At 40.5% G+C, this 7,182-nt stretch overlaps 1 pseudogene; it reads left to right on the top strand.

The window, feature by feature from the left end:
- Positions 1 to 845: 845 nt before the first annotated feature.
- Positions 846 to 6,364, top strand: LOC112412873 (transmembrane protein 59-like; annotated as a pseudogene).
- The last annotated feature ends 818 nt before the right edge of the window (positions 6,365 to 7,182 follow it).

Below are 7,182 nucleotides of genomic sequence, written 5' to 3'. Positions count from 1 at the left end.
CTTTAGGTAAGATTCTATCTGAAGAGAGTTTTTCACTTTGTAAAAGAAAAAATGATGAAAATTAATACTTCAAGAAAGTAATAATAACAAACATTCCTTGAGTATATGTAGGCACTATTCTGAATGGTCTCTGTGCACTAATTATTTAATTTTCACAGCACATTCTTGATAGGTACAATTACCTACAATTTATAGAAGAGCAAACTGAGGCACAGAGAAGTGATGTAATTTGATCAAGTCTACGCACCTAATAACCTGAAGTGCCAGGACCTGGAACCAGGAATACCAGCACCAGAGCCCACACACTTAGCCCCACCATTAGCCTGTCTTTCTGAGTATAAGTCATTCTCTACAGACCCCAAATTCCTCTTTCTCCGTAGTGTTTTGAAGGGAAGGATTACATCATTCACCTCATTGTCTAAAACAGGATATGGACTGGCTATAAAAGACTTGAAAAGATAGCTATTCAGGAACAAACGATGGTGGCCAAAAAATATTTCCAGGAGCATAGAGACATGTAAGATACTATGAATTATTCCAATGCAAAGTCATAAACTTTAAAGTCAGGCAAACCTGGTTCAAATTCAAGTGACTGCGTATTCTCTGTTAGGACTTTCAAGGTGGAAATTGATAAAAACTCAACTTTTTACTGGCATAAGGATTTAGTGACTGATTGGAAAGACATTGGATGACTCACATAATCTAGAACAAGGCCAGCAAAGACACCTCAAGGATTGGGACAGAGAACTCACTACCAAAAGAACTTTGTTCTCCTTTTATGTTTTCCCTGCATTCCTCCAGGACTGCCCTCAGCTCTGGGATTACATTCATAACGCTCAAAGTCAATGATAAAGGAGGAGTTTTCACTGTCAGCTCCAGCACAAAATCCAGGTGAGTGACTCCAATTGCCCCAAGGTGGACCACTTCCCTCCCTTCCTATCCAGTCACCCAGTCACTGTGACCAAGGAGGTGCACTCCTGTTTCCGGATGGGGAGGCCTATCACCGGAAGAATGGTAATAATGAGAATTTACCAAGTAGATGAAAACCATAGTTACCACAGAGACTAAGGCTGTTATCCGAGATCAGACAATTCTAGTCACCCTATTGGTTTATAAAGGATAAGTTGAGTAATGCATGTAAAGCAACTGGAACACTATAGTTGCTAAATAAATATTAGGTTCCTCAAGTTATAGAGCCCTTCCTCCAAGTCCTGGGAAGAGCTGATAAAGGACAAGAAGAACTAGATGAGAAGGAGTGTGCGTGTGTGTGTTTATTTTTCCCAACCACTGTACTGTTGAAGTATTGGACTCCATGACAAAGTTTCTTCACTCCACCCATCCCACCCTCCTCAGCTCAGGTAATGTTGTAGTGATTTGTGGGTCTCACTGTAGCTTCCAAGCACATCCGGTGGCTTGTTGCCCACGTGATCCACAGTAAGAAATACAACTTATATTTACAATAACCCTCATTATATATTACAAAAATGGAAAAACTTTTCACATAATATTACCCTTACTGGATGTGATTGATGGGCTCTCATATCTTGTGTTTTAGCCGGTTCCTTTTTTAAGGCTGGTTTTGGATCACTCAATTGGTTTAAAGATCCTTTAAAAGGTCATGACCTTTACTTTGAAAAAACACTAGTTTTGGTGGGAGTGAGGAGGATGCAGGATGGAGGATTGGGAGTCTGGATTTTCTCCCTCTATTAATATATTAGGTCCTTTCCCAGAGTTTTGAGGGTGCCCCCTTGTAGTTGGAGAAGCTGCGAAGCCCATGCTATTGATCATTTCCATAATGCATAGGTGAAATGGCAAAACGTGGAAAGACAAAACTTGGTGATACTCTCACCTATAAGAAGAAAAGCAAAGGCTGATTTGCAGCATAAATGTTGTATTGGAGACCACAGGATTTGGAGTTATATGGACCTGGGTACAACTCTACTATTTACTATGTCATGATGCCATATAATTTAATATCTCCAGTCCTCAGCCATATCTTCTGTAAACTGGAGATCAGAATGACACAGTATCCTTCTCATAGGACTTTTTGGATAATTAAGTGCATTAACATATAAGAACTGAAATAACCTGCTGTATAATATAGTATGTAAATAAATTTCCTGAAACACAACTTTGCATTCATACTTTCTCATCTTATCAAAAAGTCTAGTGTCTGTAACTTACTGAAGGCTTCCCCAGATATGACCAGAAATCCAAGGGCTTACTCTTGTCCAAAGATTATGTTCTCTCTCCTTGTCTCTGGAGCCAGAGCTCAGATATGCTCCCTGGAGGCTGGAGGATTGGAAAATTTCTTCTGCCACCTGAAGATGGTTGCTGCAAAACAATACACTATGTTATATGGACTTCATAGCTAGTGTCAAAGCCAAAGGCTAATTGACACAAATTATATAAGACAAGGATTTCCAAAGGGATCCTCTGCTTGTTTCTGCAGGCACATCTGAAATGCACGGCTAGATCTGAATCACCTGCTCCAGACCTTGCAACTAGGGCTGATGCAAGTGTTTGTCCCAGGCTGCAGTGGATTTCTCTGGAGCTGGAGAGAATATCCTCTACCCGCAGTGCTGTGCTCAGCAGAAAATATTATTGCCTTGGAGGAAAGTGTGGAGTGGATACAGCATAATGTGGAGAGAGGAAAGAGGAGAGAGGATAATATTCCTACACCCCCATTCAGGAATGTCACTGCTGCTTTAGCATCCTTCTACTTTCTGGGCCCTGTCCTAAGGAGAGAGTAAAAACTACTCATTTAATTAGACATATATCACTGCCAGTTCCATTTGTCTTAAGTTCTTCTGGAAACAGGTTGGAAAGATCCCTAAGTAATCTGGAGGAGTGGGATGGAGGTTGAGTACACTATCAACTCAGACGGTTATAGCACATCAATGAAATTAGGACTTACTCCCATTTTGTTGTGTGCTATATCTATACTTTCTATAAAAGTGTAAAAATCTTGTCATAAATGTGTTGTCTGTGGTCCCAGATAACAATAGAAAAAAGCATGGCAGAGTGGAACGGACATGAGCTTTGAAATCCTTTATGGGTTTCAGTCATGATTCTGTCACGTACTATCTGTGTTATCTCAGGTAAGTTATTGACTTCTCTGAAATGATTCCTTGTTGATAGTGAATCTATTGCATCTGCTTCATATGTGTCTTCTCTCACAAAATATAGAAAAGTATAATTGAAGCAAAGCATGGAAACTGCAAAAACAAACCAAATAAAGAAGAAAAGAAAAGAGCTTTGGTCACTGCTGTTGAAGGAGTTCATCCAGAGGACGTGATTGCTGGTTGACCCACAAGCTAGACCTGGGCAATCAGAAGCTCTTTATCTCCTCTCCTTTCCTTGAAATGTATGTTCTGCCCACTGTTCTCATAGTGGGAACAATTTTAAGGATACAGCCTTGAGAGAGCAATGTGTAGTTGAGACCATCTGGACTGAACACGTGACTGAACTTATCAAGGCCTTTATATAAACTTTCAAGATTCTAGTGGGTAAGTGCAGAGATCTACTCATTTTGTGGCCCTCCAAGACAAGTCTTGTATGTAACTTTCCTTGCTTATTAAATGTGCCACCTACCAATATGGAGTGGTCTACCTCTTTTTTTGACCTCTCCTTTCCCTCTCTGTACAGGGGCCAGTTGCAAATTTTACCCAGGTTTCGAACCAAACTCCCCAGGTTGCAAACCACCTACTGCCTGATTATTTGTCATTAATTTGGCCACGTGTATGTGCAATCCTTTTCTACTAAGGGCAGTATTTCTCAACAAAGACACTACTGATAATTCTCTGTTGTCATGACCTGTCCTGTGCACTGTAGGATGTTTAGCAGCATCTCTGGCCTCTACCCACTGTATGTCAACAGAAACCTCACACTCCAGCCAGAGAATAACAGTAAAAAAATTTCTACAGACATGACCAAATGCTTCCCTCTATACTCATTTCAGAAATTCCTAGCCAATGAGACAAATATAATTTCCTACTAAATAAATAGAAAATTCCAAATTCTCATTTTCCTGGCTGTCCTTGCAGTTGAGGCTCAGGGATGTAATCCAGTCTCCTCCAGTCACAGGCACCCAAGCTGCTCTTTGAATCATATGTTAGTAATGCAAAAGATGGTAACTGCGCAGAGTCTATTCTCCAGAGGGTGGCGTCAGTGGTAAGGCTGAATCAGTAGTAACCTACACCATGTATCCAAAGCTAGTGCCATGGGCCAGTGTTGATGGTGTCTGCGTAGTATACTGTGGTGCCCATGACCAAGAGAGTGCAGTGATGTCTAGACCAGACAAGTTCTTCAGTGTCATTTAGGGCATTGTCCTTGGCTACATAGATTCTAACCATTTTCAGAGATCCTGAGAGCTGCTCAATAACCTTTCAACAAATGTTCTGCTCAAGTGAGAGTTATTACTGTTGCTTCCACTTAATAATCCTGACTGATACAGTAGCTATTGCATAAATTCAGATGTCTTAGGAAGCTTTGACAAATGACTATGAAATATATATAATTGTTTCCAAGTGAATGTTGTAATACTCTCCTTGAGAGAGGCTGGCCAACCTTTACTGATGTCTGCACGTTGGAAGAGAAACATCATAGATAGGTATTTCATGATACATTAGAGAAAGAGATGCTACTGATTCTGATAGATAGAGGTTGCTTTTAAAGAGAAAAGCTAGCTGGAAAGAAAGAGAAAGTGTGCCCTTTGCTATATTTTTGCATGGATTTTACAAGGTTCTTGTACAATATGACACTGTTATTCCTGAAAGATGATAACTGGTCCAGTGCCAAGCTCTTAAAAGGCTCTCAGGAAAGGCTTCTTAACTTGACTATACAGAGCAACATATATGAAAAGCCCCTAATCATATTTTTACCACTTTCTGAACAGAATGATGCTTTGGCCGGTGATTTTAGAATAGGAACTATTCTGTAGAAAACCACAACTTTTTATTCAGAGGCCTACAAATCCACTTCTTAATGCAAGATGCCTTCCGTGGTTCAGAGCTTAGGGAAAGGGGAATTGAAAAGATGCTGGGACATTAGAAAAAGGACTCATTTATCTCTATGATGTTGTGCTTTTAAGCCAGGATCACACACTCCTTAGGGGGCAAGAAGGGATCCAATAGCTACCAGCCTTGGACACCCTATTCTTTTCATGGAAATACACTTAATTCTCTCACTTGACCCATACTCTTGCTTCTGCTCTCCCATAAGAAACTTCTGATCTTTTGTGTTTTATCTTTCATTCTCAGCCTACTTGAAGGTTATGGTTTTTCCTTGACTTTGAATCCCTAAGCTTCCTGAAAATTAACTTGCCCTCATGCAGAGAATTTTTTCTCATCTGGAGGCTTCAGATGCCCACCTCTCCTTAGTCCAGCTCTATCCCACTACATCCTGGCACAAATCCACCAAAATGATGCTCCAGCCCACCCCCAAAATCAAAAAGGTACACCAAGTTTACCTGTGAGAAGGCCTGTTCCTGAGAAAACAAGATCTTCAATAATCACTTTGCTGTTCACATGAAACTAACACAACATCGTTAATGAACTATACTCCAATATAAACTAAAAAGTTAAAAAAAAAAAGAATGTCCAATGTGATGGTATTAGGAGGTAGGGCCTTTGATAGGTGCTTTAGTCTTGAGGGTGGGGCCCTCATGAATGGGATTAGTATTCTTATGAGACCTCACAGAACTCCCCAGCCCCCCCACCATGTAAAGATACAGTGAGAAGTCTGTGACCTAGAAGAGAGCCCTCATTTGACCATGCTGGCACCCTAATCTCAGACTTCCAGCCTCCAGAATTGTGAGAAATAAGTTTCTGTTGTTTTAAAAATAATAATAAAAGGCTCTGCACAGAGCTTCATAACCTCTTCGTGGACTTTTTGTTTTCAAGCTGATGATGGAAAAACAGTTATATTCCAGTCAAAGCCAGAAGTCCGGTATGCACCACAATTGGAGCAGGAGGCCTAAAATTTCAAAAGAACCGTCGCCAAGCAAAATGTCCTCAGATCTTCAAAGGAGAAGTTCACAAGCACATAGGAACTATCTTGAACACGGAGAAAGTGATGTCTTTTTAAGATGCCTCTCTCTTATTCTGGGTGGATTTTAACGGTGACTCTTGTCCTCTCCTTGATGGTATTGCTCTGGATTTGCTGTGCAACTGTGGCTACAGCTGCAGAGCAGTATGTTCCTTCTGAGGAGCTGAGTATCTGTGATGACTTGGAATTTGTGAATGAACAAAAGCTAGACAGATATCCAGCTTCTTCTCTTGTGGTTGTTAGATCTAAAGGTGAAGATCACGAAGAAGCAGGGCCTCTACCTGCAAAAATGAATCTTGCTCACTCAGAAATTTAAGGTTTGTTTTTTTTTTAAAGAAAAGTATAATAGACATCTAAATTTCCTTTCCACATAGTGCTTTTGAAAATGGTTTCATTGGATATAGGGCTTAAAAATCATTATTAAATGCAAATAAACTTAAAAAAAAACCAAAAAAACAGGTACTTACCATCTCACCAAATCAGAAGTCTAGAGGTAGGACGGGCCAGCATTGAAGTGGCCATTCAGAAGTGCTACCAAAGACTTCTCCCAACTTTTCTGTCACCATTGCTGGGTTGGCAACTACTCTCCATGTGGTTGTGAGAATGGTGCCACAGCTGGAGACACAACAGCATTCTCACCAAAAAATAAATAAATAAAAGGCATGGGCAAAATGGGTTTCTACTTACATAGCTCCCTTTGATCAGGAAGGGAGATTATCCTCAGCATATCCGTCTCAAACTTGCCTACATCTCCAACTCCCAGACCAATAAATATCACGTGGCAGGGCATCTTATCACCCAAACCTGTTTGGAATCCTGTTAGCAAGAAAGGAAGAGATGTGTTTAGATGCGCAACCAAAAATGCCTGCCAGCCTTGCCTTGAGCAGGAGTAGAGAAAGGCATGGCAGTGCGTGTGCTATCCTTGTTCTTTGTACCTTTTTCTCAAAAACTAACCAGAAAAGAATCAGAAGTTTGGAAACAGAACTTGAGTTTTATTCAAAGAGGGCTCTTCAGTATTAGTACCTGTGTAAACTGTAGTATGCAGTCCCAAACTGGAATCTCCTGTTTGTAAGAGCATGCCTTTGGTTAAAGTCCCACGAGAAATCATCTTTAGCTACTAAGACCAACATCTCT

The sequence above is a fragment of the Neophocaena asiaeorientalis genome, unplaced genomic scaffold (genome assembly GCF_003031525.2).
Source record: "Neophocaena asiaeorientalis asiaeorientalis breed wild unplaced genomic scaffold, Neophocaena_asiaeorientalis_V1.1 scaffold230, whole genome shotgun sequence".
NCBI classification, from domain to species: Eukaryota; Metazoa; Chordata; class Mammalia; order Artiodactyla; family Phocoenidae; genus Neophocaena; species Neophocaena asiaeorientalis.
The sequence above is the reverse complement of the archived record's forward strand: the minus strand, read 5'-3'. Positions and strand labels throughout refer to the sequence as shown.